At 49.6% G+C, this 19,670-nt stretch overlaps 1 pseudogene; it reads right to left on the bottom strand.

Moving 5' to 3' along the window:
- Nucleotides 1-228: 228 nt before the first annotated feature.
- Nucleotides 229-893, bottom strand: LOC149122662 (large ribosomal subunit protein eL29-like; annotated as a pseudogene).
- Between the last annotated feature and the right edge of the window lie 18,777 nt (nucleotides 894-19,670).

The raw sequence follows: 19,670 nt of genomic DNA, 5'->3' as shown, positions 1-19,670 counted from the left end.
GAGCCTCCGGGGCCTGAGGGGTGATGCTGAAGGCATTGCAGTTCTTAGTTTCGTTTTGTTTTAAAGTGGTAAAGTGGTCACCTACAGAAAGTAGACATCGGGTAGGAACACAGGGGAAAAAGCTGATGAGGAATACTTCCAGATACTCTTTTTTTTTGATCCTGTTTCAGGTTTATTTGTACAAAGAGCCCAGGAAGACACCAGCCCCATGCAGACAGCAGCCCAGGGGTCACACCAGGCCTTCTGTCCTTGCATTGGAAGGCAAAGGCTGTTACTAGGGAGCCTTAGCATGGGGCTGGGCACCTTTAGGAAGAGCCCGAGTCAGAACTGGGGCTACAGGGGCAGCCTCAGCCTGGGCCTTGGACTGGGCCTTGGTTTGGGCCTGAGCCTTGGGCTTAGTTTACACCTGGGCCTTCTTGGTTTCGGCCCAGGCTTTAGGCTTGGCTTCAGTCTGGGCCTGGGCCTTGATTTGAGCCTTGGCCTTGCCGTTGATTTGAGGCTCAGTGTTGGCTTTCCTTTGCCTTGGCCTTTGGCCAGGACAGCCTAAGACCCCTGGCAATGCGGTCATGGGCACGATTTCCAAGCTTGGGGTGGGCGATGTAGGCAAGTTGATCAAGCTTGCAGCTGACATCCTTCCAGATCATGGGTTTAACTTCCTTAGGCTTGACAAGGGCCTTGCTGGCTTCAACACGTGCACTCATGGCATTGGTGTTGCTGGCCTGCCTCCTCTTCAGGCCCTTCTTGTTGTGTTTCTTGGCAAAACACATGTTCCTTAAGAACTTGGGGCCACCCCCGCTCAGCGATTTGTATCTTTGCGATCGTGGTTTCTTGATGCCTTTTCTGTGCCCTTTTCAGGAATGGTTATGTGTGGTGTGGGTCTTGGACTTGGCCATATCTGTAGCGTAACCCGTAGCTGCTGAAGCTCCTGGGACCAGAAAGAGAAGAGAGATCCAGATACTCTTGAAGAGAATCTAACATTGGAAGGGAATTCAGAGCTGGGGAAATGCATGGTGTAGGAAGGGCTACAACATTTAAAATACAAGGGTATCTCAAAAATGTAATGGATGGGGCCAGTGCAATGGCACACTGGGTTAATCCTCTGCCTGTGGCGCCGGTATCCCATATGACACCAGTTCTAGTCCTGGTCGCTCCTCTTCCAGTCCAGCTTTCTGCTGTGGCCTGGGAGGGCAGTGGAGGATGGCCCAAGTGGTTGGGCCCCTGCACTTGCATGGGAGACCAGGAGAAGCACCTGGCTCCTGCCTTCGGATCAGCGGAGCTCTGGCCATTGCAGCCATTTGGGGAGTGAACCAATGGAAGGAAGACCTTTCTCTCTGTCTCTCTCACTGTCTGTAACTCTGACTGTCAAATAAATAAATAAAATCTTTTAAAAAAATGTAATGGAAATATGGAACTAATGGTATGAACTTATTTTGGTACAAAATTTTTCATAATATGAAGAAAATGTGTATTATGAAAAGACTAGGCATGGACTTCAATTATTTTTTTTGCACCAAAAGAAACTCATACTTTTCTTCCCATTTTCCTGTGAATTTTTCAAAGTCCCCTTGTAAAATATAGTGCAGTGCAGAAGGATCCATGGTACCTCTTTCAGTAAATCGGCAGGTTGGGGGAACGATAAGGCACCAGGGTATCAGATGGCCACTTCCCGTGATCGTTGGCTGTGGTGGAGTTGTTTTCTTTGAAATCAGAATGACACCCCCTAGAAGGAGCCTTCCGAACAGAAAGATGACGCTCACAGGGTATGAGACACTCACTTCCGGTTGTGGGATGCAAACCAGTGCTTGGCCCAACCTGAATCTTGGCAAGACAAGTGGCCAAGCAGTTGGAGTGCTCTCATTGCCTGCAGTGGAAATGGACTCCAGTTACTGAGAACAAAAGGAGGTGTTGGCAAGCTATGAGGTGTCTCAGAGGATTAAGGCAAAGCTGAGAAAGCAAGCTGAGAGGACAGGGAGCAGACCTGCGGCCCAGATGCGCTGTCTCCAGGTCCCTGCTACTAGAGAGAGAGAACACGGAGGGGGCCGGCCGTTCTCATGGGGTTACCCGGCTCTACCCCGAGGCCTCCACCCTGCTCAAGGCCTCCATGCCTTCTCCCCTCTTTGATGTCCATCGGCTCTCCCGTCAGGTTCACTGTGCTCCCTGGAGGTCTGCCTGCCTGTTCCCGCGTCGCCTCCTTCGGCTCTCGCCAACCCAAGCCAATTCGATTATTCCGAAGGAGACAGCATGCTGAGAGAGCAGCTGAGTGGGCTGCTAGGCCGAGGCCACACGGAGAGAAGCCGCATCCGTGCCCTCCACTCCACACCAGCAATGTGTTTGGCTCCTTTACTTTCCGTTCCGAGCAGCGTGTCTCCCTCCGCCTCCAAAGCTGGGACTCGTTTCCAGCTCAGTTTTTCCTTAGCCTCCGTGGCCATTTCACTCACCACTGCATCCGCCCAGCGAGGCCTGCCAATTCTTCCTTCCGAAGGTTACCTTTCATTTCCATTTTTTTTTAAATTTAGTTGCTTGAAAGGCAGAATTATAGAAAGAGAGGGAGAGACAGAGAAAGAGAGAGAGAGAGAGGGAGAGAGATCCCTCAATCACTGGTTCTCTCCCCAAATGACCACAACTGGCATGGGCCAGGCCAGGCCAAAACCAGAAGCTACATCCAGGTCTCTCACGTGGGTGCAGGGGCCCAAGCGCTTGGGCCATCTTCCACTGCCCTCCCAGGCGCATTAGCAGGGAGCTGGGTCAGAAGTGGAGCAGCTGGGACTCGAACCGGCGCCCATGTGGGATGCCAGATTACGCCTTAACATGCTGCTCCACACCCCAGCCTTCTTTCCACATGTGCTCTATACATGTTTCTGCCCGGGGCCACCAGGGGCCAGAGCCCCCCTGACTTCACACCTGCTGGTTGGCAGTGATGGACCCGCTTAGCCGACAACCTGGTTTCCCTCTGCCTCCTGTCTCTCCTGCCTCTCCGCTCATTCCACTGTACCTGCGCTTATTTCCTCTGCCTGGGTGAGCCTGTTCCCCACCACCTCTGAGACATCCTCAGCTCTGCTTGCCCTTCAAGTCCCACAGGCCACCCTGGCCTGCTGCCTCTTCTGCTGTCTTCCTCGTCACCTGGGTGTCCTCCTTTGTCAGTCCAGACAGCTACACCAGCAGGTCTCAGCTCCAGCTCTGGATGTCAGTCACCAGCACAGACAATTGAGTGTTTCTGCTTTAAGGGGCAGAGAGAGACAGAGACAGAAAGTAAGAACGCCCATTCGAGCCGGCGCCGTGGCTCAATAGGCTAATCCTCCACCTTGCGGCGCCGGCACACCGGGTTCTAGTCCCGGTTGGGGCGCCGGATTCTGTCCCGGTTGCCCCTCTTCCAGGCCAGCTCTCTGCTATGGCCAGGGAGTGCAGTGGAGGATGGCCCAGGTGCTTGGGCCCTGCACCCCATGGGAGACCAGGAAAAGCACCTGGCTCCTGGCTCCTGCCAAGATCAGCGCGGTGCGCCGGCTGCAGCGGCGGCCATTGGAGGGTGAACCAACGGCAAAAGGAAGACCTTTCTCTCTCTGTCTCTCTCTCTCACTGTCCACTCTGCCTGTCAAAAAAAAAAAAAAAAAAAAAAAAAAAAAAAAGAACGCCCATTCGCTGGTTCAGTGGGTAAATGCCCTCAGGGTCTTGGGCTGGGCCAGGTCAAAGCCAGGAGCCAGGAACTCAAGCCAGGTCTCCCACATGGGTGACAGGGACCCAGCTACTGGAAGCATCATTGATGCTTCCCAGGGTCTACATTGACAGAGTCAGGAGCTGGAACCCTGGCACTCCAGCGTGGGTGTGATCAGCAGGTTAATCACTAGGCTGAATGCCCACCCCTTTTTTTAAAAAAATTAATGTATTTGTTTGAAAGGCAGAGAGAAAGAGAGAAAGAGATGGAGAGAGAGAGAGAGAGAGAGAGAGAGAGAGAGAGAGAGGTTTTCCATCTGCTGGTTCACTCCCCAAATGGCCACAATGGCTGGAGCTGTGCCCATCCAAAGCTAGGAGCCAGGAGCCAGGAGCCAGGAGCCAGGAGCCAGGAGCCAAGAGCTTCTTCTGAGTCTTGCACGTGGGTACAGGGACCCAAGGAGTTATCCCTTCTTTTTTTTTTTTTTTTTTTTTTTTTTTTTGACAGGCAGAGTGGACAGTGAGAGAGAGAGACAGAGAGAAAGGTCTTCCTTTGCCGTTGGTTCACCCTCCAATGGCCGCCGCGGCCAGCGCGCTGTGGCCAGCACACCGCGCTGATCCGATGGCAGGAGCCAGGAGCCAGGTGCTTTTCCTGGTCTCCCATGGGGTGCAGGGCCCAAGCACCTGGGCCATCCTCCACTGCACTCCGTGGCCACAGCAGAGACCTGGCCTGGAAGAGGGGCAACCGGGACAGAATCCGGCGCCCCGACCGGGACTAGAACCCGGTGTGCTGGCGCCGCAAGGCGGAGGATTAACCTAGTGAGCCGCGGCGCCGGCCGAGTTATCCCTTCTTATACTGCTTTCCCGGGCAATAGTGAAGAGCTGGATTGGAAGTGGAGCAGCTGGGACTCAAACCACTGCAGGTGGTAGATTTACTCACTTACGCCACAGCACCGGCCCCCCTCTTCATTGTTTTAAAAAGATTTATTTATTTATTTGAAAGTCAGAGTATTACAGAGAGAGAAGGAGAGGCAGAGAGAAGAAAGGCAGAGAGAGAGAGAGAAAGAGAGAGGTCTTCCATCTGATGGTTCACTCCCCAATTGGCCGCAACAGCTGGAGCTGAGCTGATCCGAAGCCAGAAGCCAGGAGCTTCTTCTGGGTCTCCCACATGGGTGCAGGGGCCCAAGGACTTGGGCTATCTTCTACTGCTTTTCCCAGGCCATAGCAGAGGGCTGGATTGAAAGTGGAGCAGCCGGGACTCGAACCGGTGCCCTTATGGGATGCTGGCACTGCAGGCAGTAGCTTCACCCGCTAAGCCACAGCGCTGGCCCCTCTCTCTTCATTTTTTGAAACATGTTTTTCTTCCTGTTCTTCAGAGTGAATATTTCTGTCCTCCCTTGATCGTCTCCATTATTGATCTTTTATATCTGTGGGCATGTACATGAAAAGTATCCGTAGACAAACAGCTTTAATTACCTGTGCTCTCCTTGTATCCCCATCTGCAACAGGGAGCACATGTTTCTGGAAGAGCTGCAGGTGGAGGTGGAGGCCACAGGGAAGTAACTTCCCCAGGATGCTCAGGCCAGGAACCTTGCCCTCCGCACACCAGAGGCAGCCAGCCCTGCGCCCTAAGGGCCTCCCTGCCTTTGGTATGTGCTGTTGAAGATAGCCCCAAGAAAAGACTTTCTCTTTTGGAGAATGGGAGGTGGGTTGGGAAGCAGAGTCCTATTTTTCCTTTTTTTTTTCCCTAAGATTTTTATTTATTTTATTTGAGAGTTAGAGTTGGAGAGAGAGAGAGAGAGAGAGAGAGAGATAGAAAGAGAGGTCTTCCATCCCCCTGGTTCACTCCTCAGATGGCCCCAACAGCCGGAGCTGTGCAGATCCGAAGCCAGGAGCCAGGTGCTTCCTCCCATCTCCCACATGGGTGCAGGGGCCCAAGCACTTGGGCCATCCTCCACTGCTTTCCCAGGCCATAGCAGAGAGCTAGATGGGAAGAGGAGCAGCAGGGACTAGAGCCAGCATCCATATGGCAAGCCGGCACTGCAGGCAGAGGATTAACCCACTGCGCCACGGCACCGGCCCCTCTATTTTTCCTTTAGCATGGCTCATCTGTTCCAGCTGCAGAGACCTCACCTGCCCTTGAACCTGTGGCTCACTCATCCATTGGCCTTGGGATGAGAGCACAGGTAGGACCGGCCTTGCAGGTTCTGGAGGGCATTTGGCAGCTGGGATGGGTCCCTGAGAGCTTCAGGATCCCCTCGGAGGCAGGGGGAGGGGCATGCTGCCCATGTTTCCGAGCTCCACCTGCCCGCCCTCGCCCATGCCTCCTCCCTTCTTCCTGCCTCCTAACGGCTGTGGACATCCCCTCTCTCCCAGCTGACCTCCTAAACCTCCTAAGTGCTGCTTTCAACTCCTCCCCAGGCCCCACAGCTACCTCCACTGCTTCTCCCAAGTCCATTTCCCCTTCCCCAGCTCCCCTCCACCACCAGCTAATGCCCTAGGCATTTCTCCTCCCATCCTTTTTTTTTTTTTTTAATTTATTTATTTGAAAGGCAGAGGTACAGAGAGGGGAGAGATACAGACAGACAGAGGTCAATCTTGCATTCTCTGGTTCACCCTTCAACTGCCACAGAGCCACAGCTGGACCAGGTTGAAGCCAGGAGCTTCTTCCAGGTCTCCCAAGTGAGTGCAGGGCCCAAGCACTTGGGCCATCTTCTACTGCTTTCCCAGGCCATAGCAGAGAGCTGGGTCAGAAGAGCAGCCAGGGACACGAACCTGTGCCCACAGGGGCTGCTGGCATTGCAGGTGGAAGTTTAACCTTCTGTGCCACGGTGCCGGCCCCTTCTCCTCGCATCTTGATCTGGATCATCTCGGGCGGCTCCTCTTCCTGCCAGGTTGGTGGGTCAGAAACACATCCCCAGAGTGTCTGGGAGATGGAAGGGGAAGGGAGCGGGTAACCAAATCCACACATCGTCGCCACAACGTCGCTCCACCCTCAGACTCCCCTGAGATCATCTTTTCCTTTTTTTTTTTTTTTTTTTTTTTTTTTTTGACAGGCAGAGTGGACAGTGAGAGAGAGAGACAGAGAGAAAGGTCTTCCTTTGCCATTGGTTCACCTCCAATGGCTGCCGCGGCCGGCGCACCGCGCTGATCCGATGGCAGGAGCCAGGTACTTATCCTGGTCTCCCATGGGGTGCAGGGCCCAAGCACTTGGGCCATCCTCCACTGCACTCCCTGGCCACAGCAGAGAGCTGGCCTGGAAGAGGGGCAACCGGGACAGAATGCGGTGCCCCGCCCGGGACTAGAACCCGGTGTGCCAGCGCCGCAAGGCGGAGAATTAGCCTAGTGAGCCGCGGCGCCGGCTCATCTTTTCCTCTTAACGGTTTACATTGGCTGCCAAGACCCGCAGCAGTGAATGTTTCTGGTGTTAGACCCTTACTGTCTCCCCACTTTGTCAGATGTTCTTGAGTGGTGAGGGGGATGGAATCCTCGGTTTGTGCACCTGCTCCGTCTCCCGTGTCAGCTTCCTCCTTTGCTCCACTTGATCATGACTGAGTTCCACCATTGGGCTGCTGGGGCGGGGGGCTTTCTTCCAAGGTCCCCACCTCAGAGGCTGGTGGCTGCTGGCCAACCACATTGCTTTCCATCTCATTTTTCTCCGACCACTTCCTCCTCCGTCTCTGAGCACCCTGACGGCAATGTCTGGAGCTTGCTTGGTCCCAGCTTTCCAGCTCTGCCCAGCACCTGGCTTCCAGGAGGGTGACATCAGATGCCCTCCTGACCCCCAAAGGTGCTTTCAGCCCCCCTCAGTTCCCCCTGAGTGTTAATTGTGACACCTTTTGCCCATCTTTGCTCATCTTTTTCAAGAGAGGGATTCCTACCACATGATCCATGCCCACCAAAGGATGAAGCCACTCAGAGAGGCCAGCTGTACGTATTGAGCCTATGTGTTTGGCACATACCAATGAGTATTGGATAAATGATTCTGTTGAATTTTTGGGATTAAAAAATTTATTTATTTGAGAGAGAAAGCTCTCATCTGCTGGTTCACGCCCCAAATGTCTGCAGTGGCCCCTTAGTGGGCCCAAGTAGGGAGCAGGAATGTGACCCAGGTCTCCCACATGGGTAACAGGAACCCAGTCACCTGAGCCATCACCACTGCCTTCCAGCGTCTGCATTGCAGCCGGAACCAGGGCTGGGCCAGGCCGAAGCCAGAAGCCTGGAGCTTCTTCTGGATGCCCCATGTGGGTGCAGGGGCCCAAGCACTTGGGCCGTCTTCCACTGCTTTTCCAGGCATATTAGCAGGGAGGTGGATTAGAAGTGGAGCAGCTAGGACTTGAACCAGCACCCATATGGGATATTGGCACAGCAGGTGGCAGCTTTACTTGCTATGCCACAGTACAAAAGAACTCAGAGTTCGGGCATGAGAGAATTCTGATTTAATTTTTTTAAATAAATGTAACCCGTCCGGTGTTAGTCAGTGGCCATGCTGGGGCATGCAGGCATGGGGTCTTCTGCCGCTCCCTGGGTTGGGGTGTGTCATCAGCTGACCAGGCAAGAATGTTCCCGGAACATCTATGAACTTGACGCTATGGATTCAGTGTGAGCGAGTTGGAGGACTCAGGAGACTTTAGGGGGGCTGGCCGTTTTACAGGTTGGTGGATTTGAGGGTCTGTTTACCCCAAGCCTGGGTGGGGCCGTGGGGGCTGGAGTTGTACTAGTCCTCAGGATGACCAAGTGGTAGATCTCAACCACACGAAATACAGAACTGAATTTCACTCTCACCCGATGTGGTTTACCATCTCTGCTGTGTGCTGAGACCTACAGGCTAGACTGTGGGGACACAAAGCAGGCGATTTCAGTGTCAGCCCTGGTTCTGCAGGTACCAGGTCAGTTGTGTGGCTTTTCCACAAGTAGTTGAGACCCAGGCATCCTTTACAGGTAAGATTCTTAGAGACAGCACAGAGTGTACAAATTAAATAAAAAAAAAAAGTCAACAGAAAACTCCAGAGTGCATTGGCTCAGATCTCAGGTTGCCCTTCAGGGTTGTCTGAGACCAGTCTGTCTGTGACTATCTGGAAGGATTCTCTTACCTTTTTTTTTTTTAAGATTTTATTTATTTATTTGAGAGGCAGAGTTACAGACAGAGAGAGAAAGATCTTCCATCTGCTGGTTCACTCCTCAGATGGCCACAATGGCCAGAGCAGGGCTGGCTGATCTGAAGCCAGGAGCCAGGAGCTTCTTCCAGGTCTCCCACGTGTGTGCAGAGACCCAAGCACTTGGGCCATCTTCTACTGCTATCACAGGCCATAGCAGAGAGCTGGATCTGAAGAGAAGCAGCTGGGACTCAAACCATGGGTTGCCAACACTTCAGGAGGAGGCTTAGCCTACTAGGCCACAGTGCTGGCCCCAAGATTCTCTTATCTTTTAAAGCATTCAGATGCAAGATAGTACAATATGATCTAGAGCCTGAACCTCGAGAGGAAGTTTGTTGTCACATCAAGAAGGGTCATTGTGCATCTTGAAAAAGTATTTTTCTGTGAAATTGTCAACTTCTTTCCTTGAATTTACCTTCTATTTTATGATTTGGGAGATGGAGAAATCGCAATGAATATTAATTCACTCTTAGATCCAGTGAAAAATGCATCACGGGATTTTTTTCAAGCTGTTTTCTTAACCTAGCCAAAAATTGTCTGAATACTGTACTTCCCAAGATTTATGAGGTGCCAAAAACTGGGCCAGCTGTTTCTTCCAAGTTGCTGAAAGGATTCGCCGCTAGATGGCACCATGCGTGTGGCATTGAATAAAACTCTTCCTTTTTATTCCCGCTGTTTACCTGGCATAGGCCCTCCTGCTTGCCAGCAGGACATATGGCACAGCTGATCCTGCTATTTATATGGAGACAAGAGTCTGAGCTGCTGTATGGGTTTTTAGTGACACGGATCTTCCTCTTGTAGTCTATACGCTCTCCACCTTTCAGCCACGTGTTTCTAGCCACGCACTGTCAAAACAGCACCCAACTGGCTGCTGCCTATTTTGAGAAGGTGGCTTAGTTAAGTTGATCTCTGTTAAAATTTCCCCTCAGCTCCTCATGGGAAGTACTGGAAGGTTTTGTTCTGGATCCTCGCTGTTGTGTTTGGTTGTTGTTGAAGGGACCCGTGAAAGCAAGCCTCATGTTTTCTCCCTTGGAAGTCCCAGTCTTGGACAGCTGGATGATGGAGAAGATTCAAGGGTGCCAACATGCACGTGGTTTGCGACCCTCAGCACAGGAAAGGACCTTGCCTCCTTCATACACGTGGAGAGAGTGGAGAGTAGGACTTGTGCCCCTGAGGTGAGACAGAGCTCTGAGCCGTCCTGCCCTGTTGCCGTGCACCGGGGTAAATATTCATGGAGCACCTACTGCTTCTGTGGGTATGGGACAAGTGTCCACTGGGTATGAAACAACCTCAGTGGGGAAATGAGCCTCCCCGACTCTTATCTCCCTTTTGCAACAGAGTTCACCATGCGTGTTGTAACCTCCAGAAGGAAGGTGAGGCCTACCAGTTCTTATCATCCACTGTCAGTTATCATTGGGGCACCCGGATGGCCAAGACCAATGAGTCACTTGCAGGAGACCTGGAGATCAGAGATAGTCCCAGAGGTTTAAACAGCTGAATATCAGTTCCTGGAGTCGTAGCTAGGGCTTGTGATGGGACTGCCCGAAGAGGTAGACCAGCTAGCTCTATGGCTGATGGTGGTACCAGTCTGTAAGAAACACTAAATGCCACCGAAATGCAATGAGCTGGAGAACTGTGTCTTCAGACTCTTCTCAAGTAGACTACACTTTGATCAATGGCTTACGATGTGGGTGAGACGCACCATCCCTACCCCACTCTACTCACATAGGAACACTGGAGGAATGACAGGCCAGTCTTGCCCCCGAAGACCTTGTTTGCTAAGTGGGACACAAAGGGTGGAGCCCGAGCTAAGGGACAGAAGAGAGGAGGCTGAGGGATCAGACGCATTCTCCGCTGTCAGTCCTCCACCCAGGGTCTCATCTTCGTAATCATCAAGCAAGTGGAGGATGATGGACTTGAAGTAGTGCCCAGGGGTGAACCTGTCAGAGCCTCCCTTGCCCATGTCTTCACCCTGCCTTGGGGAGGGAGGGTCTCTGGGAAGAGTCTTCAGAGAGAAGCATCACTAGGAGGGGTCCTGGGACAGGTGTTTCCCAGCTGAGGCCTCAGCTTTCCCAGCTTGCTTTGCTGTCTGTCACTTCCAGACAGCTGCCTTAGACCAACCATGGGAGCCATACATCCTGAATCTGCAAGAATGGTTGGACTTGGAATATTCTATCCCTTTTGTTCAGGAAAGGGTGCTCTTACTTGCCAGTCTGGACTTGTGTCTTGACTTTTGGCTGGGAAAATGAATCATCACCGGCCCCAGGACGTTGAGTTCAGCAGTGTTGTCTTTCCTGCAGTCAGAAATCCTCTACAAGACCATCATCAGGGGTGGACCACTTGGAAAAGCTGGGGCTGGAAATGCCTGTGTCAACCCCAGGAGAATGCCACGGCTGATGTGTTAAGTGACTCAACAATGATGGGAAAAGAGGAGAGGGATCAAAGGCCAGACTCCATGGATAGAAATCTTTTCAGACAGCTTTGAGTTATTCGAGAAGGACCCTCTCAAAGTGTGACTGGACCCACGGAAAGTGAAACCCGGGCTTCTGGCACTAGAATCGTGCTGTCTGTGGCTTGCTCAGCCTAATGATCATGCTTTCTGAGTCATATTGGCAGTCCTTTTATTCTCCCATTTCTTTCTCCTGCTCAAATTCCTCTTTTGTTTTGCCACTGTGGTTTCTTTTTCACGGTGAGTGCATGTGGAGTAAACCCTCTGAGTTCTTGCATGCATGATGAGCAGTGTCCTTTGCTCTCTCCGGTTTGATTGATCACTTAGCTGGGGAAGAGAATTCTGAATTCAAACCGTTTCCCATAAACATTTTAAATGCATGATTTAGTTGTCCACTAGCATCATTATTTTTGGTTTCCAAACTTTAAAGAAGTGTTTTCATTTTAGCCATCCAATTTCTCCACCCCTCTTGACTTCTGCTTCTTAAGTTGAGCGCTTCCTCATAGCCAGGGTGGAGTCCTCACCCCTTGCCGGAGGTCCCTCTGTAAGGGCGCCTGTCTCGAGAGGATCAAACACTTAGGCTGAGGGCAGAGAGCCATTGATCTTCGGAGCAAGGGGCTGGAGGTTGGCCCTTTTATGGAATGTGTGACTCATCCCTTGAGAGCCTACAAGATTAATTTGCTTCTGTCTTGGTTCCTAATTGCACAGGCTCAACAGCAGCAAGCTGCCTAAAATCTAGCACCTCAATATTGTTTTCACTCGTCTGGGAGCCACATAGATCTGCCTAGGTGCCAGGAAGTGGAACACCTGTTGGGTGAATTGTCAATATCCACGTCTGAAAAAAACTGCCACTTTGGTTGAGTCACACGGTAAGAAGTAGCTGGGACACTTGGATGCCAGTACAGGAGACAGGAGTAATTCATTTTCTTCGCCAGAGGCGATAGCTGATTATGGTTCCTGGGACATAACTGATGATTATGAGTTATGAATTAACTTAAGGGAGAATTTTCTAATAGCTGGAGCTGCCTAAAAGTGGGATAGACTGCTGTGAGAGTCTTGTCCTAAGAATTACTCTTCATGGAGCCGGCGCCGTGGCTCAATAGGCTAATCCTCCACCTTGCGGCGCCGGCACACCGGGTTCTAGTCCCGGTTGGGGCGCCGGATTCTGTCCCGGTTGCCCCTCTTCCAGGCCAGCTCTCTGCTATGGCCAGGGAGTGCAGTGGAGGATGGCCCAGGTGCTTGGGCCCTGCACCCCATGGGAGACCAGGAAAAGCACCTGGCTCCTGGCTCCTGCCAGGATCAGCGCGGTGCGCCGGCTGCAGCGGCGGCCATTGGAGGGTGAACCAACGGCAAAGGAAGACCTTTCTCTCTCTGTCTCTCTCTCTCACTGTCCACTCTGCCTGTCAAAAAAAAAAAAAAAAGAATTACTCTTCATGTAGATGTTACAAGTCAGGTTCAAGAACCTGTTGGAGGGCCAGTGCTGTGGCACAGTAAGCTAAGCCTCCACCTGAGGCACCGGTATCCCTATGGACCCCTGTTCATGTCCTGGCTGCTCCTCTTCTGATCAGCTCTCTGCTGTGGCCTGGGAAAAGCAGTAGAAGATGGCCCAAGTCCTTGGGGCCCTGCATCTGCATGGGAGACCCAGAAGAAGCTCCTGGTTCCTGGCTTCAGATTGGCCTGGCTTTGGCCGTTGTGGCCATTGGGGGAGTAAACCAGCCCATGGAAGACCTTTCTCTCTCTCTCTTCCTTTCTCTGTAACTCTCTCTCTCTCAGATAAAGAAACAGAATCTTAAGAAAAAAAGAGAACCTATTGAATGGTTGGAATATTTGATCCTTAAGTTTTTTTCTACTATGAGAATTTCTATTTGTTTTTTTTTTTTTAAAAAAGATTTATTTATTTATTTGAAAGTCAGAGTTACACAGAGAGAGGAGAGGCAGAGAGAGAGAGAGAGAGGAAGTCTTCCATACGCTGGTTCACTCCCCAGATGGCCACAATGGCCAGAGCTGAGCTGATCCGAAGCCAGGAGCTTCCTCCAGGTCTCCCACATGAGTGCAGGGGCCCAAGGACTTCTGCCTTCCCAGGCCACAGCAGACAGCTAGATCGGAAGTGGAGCAGCTGGGACTCGAACCGGAGCCTATATGGGATGCTGGAACTGCAGGCGGTGGCCCCACCCACCACATCACAGTACCAGCCTGGAGAATTTCTATTTGTAACACTTGTCCTAAAGCCTTGCCATGCAGTAGATGCTCAATATTTTGCTCAAAAAAATGCTTGTAGACTTTGTTATGCCGTAGCTGCAAAGAGCAATGGTATTGCTGTTTTTGTTCACTATAAAGTTTACTCGAAGATGATGTTAATCCCAACTACTATTAGCTACTTGTATTTAAAAATTAGTAGAATATTCTCTTCCATGAACAGTGGCTGAATTTCGATTAGGGACTCAGTTTTGGTCCCAGGCACTTTGTTGCAGTAATTACCTGCACTGTCACAGCCTTGAGCCTGCAGCACTACACCTAAGCAGTTAAACAAAGCCCTAGTTAATCACATCCATTAGGCACAGCTGGAAGGGCTTTCGCCTAATAGGAAAGACGCTTCCAGGCTACACTAAGCTGGGAGAACACAGCTTTTCTGGTTGGAGGAAGTGTCCCAGAGCATGGTCCATCTTCCCTGGCTCCTTTGTCTGTGGGCTTGTGCAGGTAGAACGGAAGCTGTAGTTGACAATGCCCATAGAGGCAGGTACAAAGCTGGAAAAGATGGGGTCTTTCAGATAGGATTCAGAGGCAGCTCCGAAGGGGCACAGCAAAGTTAATGTGTACCAGGAGCACCAGCCTGCTGCGCCAGCTGCCGGCGGTGTCAGGGTTACAGTCACAGGCAGCAAACAAGGGAGGGACCTGGCTGCCCAGGTGGACGCTTGGGGCTTCTCTTGATCCTTGAGTTGAAGCTCAAGGTCTGGTAGAGGATACTTCCTGCTTGGTGAGTTTATTTTTAGGTCTGAAAATTTTACAACTGCATAGGAACTTGCAAAAGAAAAAAAAAAAACCACTTGTCCTTATCACGCTAACAACTTTATCTTGCTTCTTGAATACCTTCCACGCCCCACCACGTATAAGGAGAAGCTTCTGAAAGCTCATGGAAAACTGCATGAATCTCAAATGGTTTTTCTGCACAGAAGAAGAAACTTTTGATTCCAGTTTCCATAAACTGTTTGAAATCCCCTTGTAGAGTTTAGAAGCAGCACTTGATTTACCATTGCGGTGTAAATTCAACTTTTGTAATTGGATTTTTTTTTCCCTATGTAATGTTTCATTGGCATTTTGTGAAATATTTTTCCCCCAGCTGTTGTTTCCTATGTTCAGCTTCTCATGGCCCAGTGGTATTTCGCAAGTGGCAGGAATAATAATATGTAACCCGGTCCATATTTATTGTATGCTAACACACGTTATCTTATTGAATCTCGCAACAGCTCTGGGGTGGCAGCTGGTCACGGACTACTTTATCTCTGCAGAAGGAAGGATTTCAGCAAGTACTATTGCAGCATTAACATGAGAGAGCTGACCTGCAAACCTGGTCTGATCCCCGGTTCTCAGCTCTTCCCCAGGCTACCTAATCAGTCCCTTTCTGTTTGGACATTGACATTGATTCTCTCTTTCTCCTTTCGCTGTTGCAACTAAGTCTACAAGGAGCGTCATCATCCGTGGCCATCTGTGATGTTGTGGGCTTTGTAGCAGCTGTCAGAGTATGAACATTTGATGATATGACATCTTGTGTCAAAATGACACCACTTGATAAAATGCAAATTACATATAATCATCTGTTATCCATCTAATAGACTACACCTTTGCCGGTATTGTTGTTTTAATTTAAAATTTTGTTAATTCAGTCGCAAGAAGAAAATTTCCTTTAAAGATTATTTTCATTTGCCTGAAAGGCCAAGGGAGATCTCCCATCTCCTTGTTTATTCGCCAAATGCTAGCAACAGCTAGGGCTAAGAATGCAATTCAGGTCTCCCACATGGGTGGCAGGAGCCCAATCACACTACTACCTTCCAGGGGAGGCACTAGCAGGACCCTGAACTCAGGAGTGGAGTCAGGACTCAAACCCAGACCCCTCATTACAGGATGCAAGTGTTCCAAATGCAAACTGTGTCTTAACTGCTAAGCCAGACACCTGCCATCAAAATTAATATTTTAATTTATTATTGTTAGGACAATTGAACATTATTTCATGTATTTATTTACTGGTTATAGTTATTTGAATTATAAATATATATTCTTTTCCATTGGAGACTTTTTAAAAATGATTTATTTATTTGAAAGGCAGAAAGGCAGAGTTACAAAGAGAGAGAGAGAGAGAGAGAGAGAAAGAGATCTTCCAACTGCTGGTTCACTCCCCAAATAGCAGCAATGGCTGGAGTTGAGCTTATCTGAACACAGGAGTCAGGAGCTTCTTCCCAGCCTCCCACATGAGTGCCAGGCCCAAGCACTTCTGCTGCCTTCCCAGGCACATTAGCATGGAACTGGATCAGATGTGAAGCAGCTGGAACTCAAATCGGCACCCATATGGGATGCTGGTGCTGCAAACAGCATCTTAATGTCACAGTGCCAGCCCCTGGAGACTTTTTTAAAAAAATATTTATTTATTTATTTGAAAAGCAGACTTGAGAGAGACAGAGAGGTCTTCCATCCTCTGGTTCACTCCCCAAATGGCCGCAGTGGCTAGAGCTGAGCCCATCCATTTTCAGGAGCCAGGAGCTTCTTCCCTAGGTCACAATGCTGGACCCAAGATGTTTACTTTAACAGGAGCTGGGTGGGGGCTGGCGATGTGGCATAGTGGGTAAAGTCGCCACCTGCAGTACCACCATCCCATATGGGCGCCGGTTAGAGTCTTGGCTGCTCCACTTCCAATCCAGCTCTCTGCTATGGCCTGAGAAAGCAGTAGAAGATGGCCCAAGTGCTTGGGCCCCTGCACCTATGTGGAAGACCCAGAGGAGGGTCCTGGCTCCTGGCTTCAGATCAGATCAGCTCAGCTCCAGCTGCTGTGGGCATCTGGAGAGTGAAGAAGTAGATGGAAGATCTCTCTGTCTGTCTCTGTCTCTCTCTTTGTAACTCTGCCTTTCAAATACATAAAAATCTACCTTTAAAAGAAATTAAACTAAATTAACATAAACAATTGAAAATACCAAGTGTTGGTCAATAACCAAAATAGGGCGGTGTCATGGTGCAGGAGATTAAACCACCACTTGGGACGCCGGCATCCCCCAGGAGCGCTGGCTCAAGCCCCATCTGCTCTGCTTTTGATCCAGCTCCCTGCTAATGCATGTGGGGCAGCAGCGGCAGCAGATTTTAAGTCCTTGGGCCCCTGCCACCCACTTGAGAGACCCAGATGGAGGTCCAGGCTCCCAGCCTTGGCCAGGTCTAGCCCCAGATGTTGCAACCATCTGAGGAGTGAACCCGCAGATGGAAGACCTCTCCCCTTCTCTGTCACTTCCTCTTAAGACTTTTTTTTTTTTAAAGTCAATTAATAAAGTATTTTCTCACACTGATGAAGATGTTAGCCCCTTATCAAACTTGATGCCAAAATTTTTCCTGGTATGTTAGCATTTTAATTAGTTCCTTATTTTTTAAAAACTTTCTAAAAAAGATTTATTCACTTATTTGAAAGGCAGAGTTAGGGGGAGAGAGAGAGATCTTCCGTCTGCTGCTTCACTCTCCAAATGGCCACACTGGCTAGGGCTGGGCCGGGTTAGGCCAAAGCCAGGAGCCTGGAGCTTGTTCTGGGTCTCCCACATGAGTGAAGGGACCCAAGGACTTGGGCCATCTTCTGCTGCTTTCCCAGGTCATAGCAGAGAGCTGGATCAGAATACGAGCAGCCAGGACATGGATCAGAAGATGAGCAGCCAGGACATGAACTGGTGCCCTTATGGGATGCTGGTGTTACAGCCAGTGGCTTTATCTGCTACATCATGGTGTTGGCTCCTTTAACTGATTTCTTAAAATTTTTGCTGCATTTTTAAAAGATTTATTATTTATTTTACTTCAAAGTCAGTTACAGAGAGGCAGAGGCAAAGAGAGAGGTCTTCCATCTGATGGTTCACTCCACAAATGGCCGCAATGGCTGGAGCTATGCCGACCCGAAACCAGGAGCCAGGAGCCTTCTCCGGGTCTCCCACATGGGTGCAGGGGCCCAAGCACTCGGGCCATCTTCCACTGCTTTCCCAGGCCACAGCATAGAGCTGGATTGGAAGTGGAGCAGCTGGGACTTGAACTCACACCCATATTGCTGCTGCAGGCGGCAGCTTTCCCCACTACACCACAGCACCGGCTCCTTTGCTTCGTTTTTAAAAGTTTGTCTAGTCAGGTATGCCATTTTTTACTCTAAGTGTCTTTTCTTGCTTTGCTTTTTGCCCATCTCCTCCTTGCCCAGTTGCCACCATTCCTGTTTTTCTCTGACTGCTTGGAGTGGCCAAGATGAGACTGACTCTCCAGAGCTGTGCATTTGCAGGCCTGGTTGATTCAGCCGGTGAGTCATTAGCCCTTTCTTACATTTTTATTTAATGAGCCGCTTCTGCACCGTTCTCTCCTCCAGCATCTTCCCCAGATATATCATCTATATCTATATCTATATCTATATCTATATCCATATCTATTTTTAAATCAATCTCTTTTTCTTCTATTTGTTTAAATTACTCCTATTTGGTTTAAATTACTATTTGGAATCTATATATCTTTGGTGTGGTGCAGAATGCCTAACATAGCCAAAGCTGTTTCAAAGCAAGCAAAAATCCACGTCTGGCACCCTCCTCCAGCTGCTGTTCCTCCACTTCCTCACCTCCCACTCACACCGCCCTGGGCTCCAGTTTGGATTCCATCCCAACGACACCAACAAAACATCTCCCTCTCGACTCACCATTGGCCTCCGTGATCTCAAGTGTGGTGGGCCTGTCTTAGGACCCATCTCATCTGAAACAACAGAGGAGTTCAGGGTGTTCGCCACACTCACCTTCCTAGAAGCCTCGCTAAGAGAGACCCAGTGGCAGCCCAGGGAGGGGCAGTGTTGCAGAAGCCCCAGTTGGTCTCCAGGTTGCTTAGCTGAGCGCAACCTAGCCAAAGACTGGGGAAAAGACGTAGACAGGTTTCTTCCTTTGTATTCTTTTCCAATACTTGAATAAACCCAAGAGCTAATGTTCCTGCAACAAAGCACACAGTTGGATGAGTTTTGCCTGTGTGTATACTCGTAGAATCACCACCCAGTCAACGTGAGTAATTTCTCCATCCACTTGGGAAGTCCCTTCATAGCCATTTCCAGCTAGCTTTCCCCAACAGAGGCAACCACTGTTCTGATTTCTGTTGCTACGTATTAGCTTTGCTTATTTTAGGATGCCATAATCATAGCATCAGGTGGCGTTTGCTTTTTGATGTCTGGCTTCTTTCCTCAGTGAAATATTTTTGGAAGTTTGTGCATGCTGTTACATGTACGTTATCAGTAATTTTTTTCTTTTTATAGCTGAATAGTATTCCATCATCTGACCATATATAAATTTGTTTTAGCCATGTGTTGATGGAGATTCAGGTTGTTTCTATTTATGGGCTATTATGAATAAAGCAGATATAAACACGCCTGCATGTCTCCTTCTGTGGAAATATGCTTTCATTTCTCTTGCAACATCCCCAGGAGTAGAATTGGTGGATCATATCACAGGTATATGTGTGACTTTATAAACAACTGCTAAGCTGTTTTCCAAAGTAGCTGTGCCATTTTATGCTATCATTGCCACGTAAGAATGGGCCGCTCCAGCTCCTTGTCAGTCCGTCATATTGTCAGTCACTTTAATTTTAGCCATTAATGAGTGTAAAGTGACAGGACACTCTGATATTGATTTGCATCTACTGAATAACTGATGATTTTGAGTGCTTTTCTATACACACATGGGCTGTTGGTATGAGGGTACTTAAAAAGTTCACGGAAAAAGACAACTAAAAGGTAAGTTGATTTTAGCACAAAGAAAGTGAAGTTCATGCACAGTTTCTTCACAATATGCAATTTCCGTGAACTTTAAAAAATTATTGGTCTTCATTTTCATTGAAAGGCCGAGAGTGGCCAGGTTTCTGATGTGGGTAGCTTCAGCCACCACCATCAACTCCGGGGGTCTGTGTTAATAGAAAGCTGGAGTTGGGGCTCAAACAGTCTGATTTGGGGTCTTAACCTCTAGGCCGAATGCCTGCCCCTCCACGAAGTGTTTTTTAAGTCCCATTGTATATCTTCTTCTGTGACTATCTGATGAAGTCTTCTGTCTATTTAAAAATTGGGTTGTCGCTTGGCTTTTTACTTATAGATGTACATAAGACCTCTGCCAGATAAGTATATTGCTTATTTCTCTCAGCCTGTGATTTGCCTTTTAATTTCTTAATGGTAGCCTTTG

Source organism: Oryctolagus cuniculus, chromosome 13 (assembly GCF_051225735.1).
Source record: "Oryctolagus cuniculus isolate XC-2025 breed Fujian yellow rabbit chromosome 13, ASM5122573v1, whole genome shotgun sequence".
NCBI lineage: Eukaryota > Metazoa > Chordata > Mammalia > Lagomorpha > Leporidae > Oryctolagus > Oryctolagus cuniculus.
Note: the sequence above shows the minus strand (reverse complement) of the source record. Positions and strands in the feature narration are given on the sequence as shown.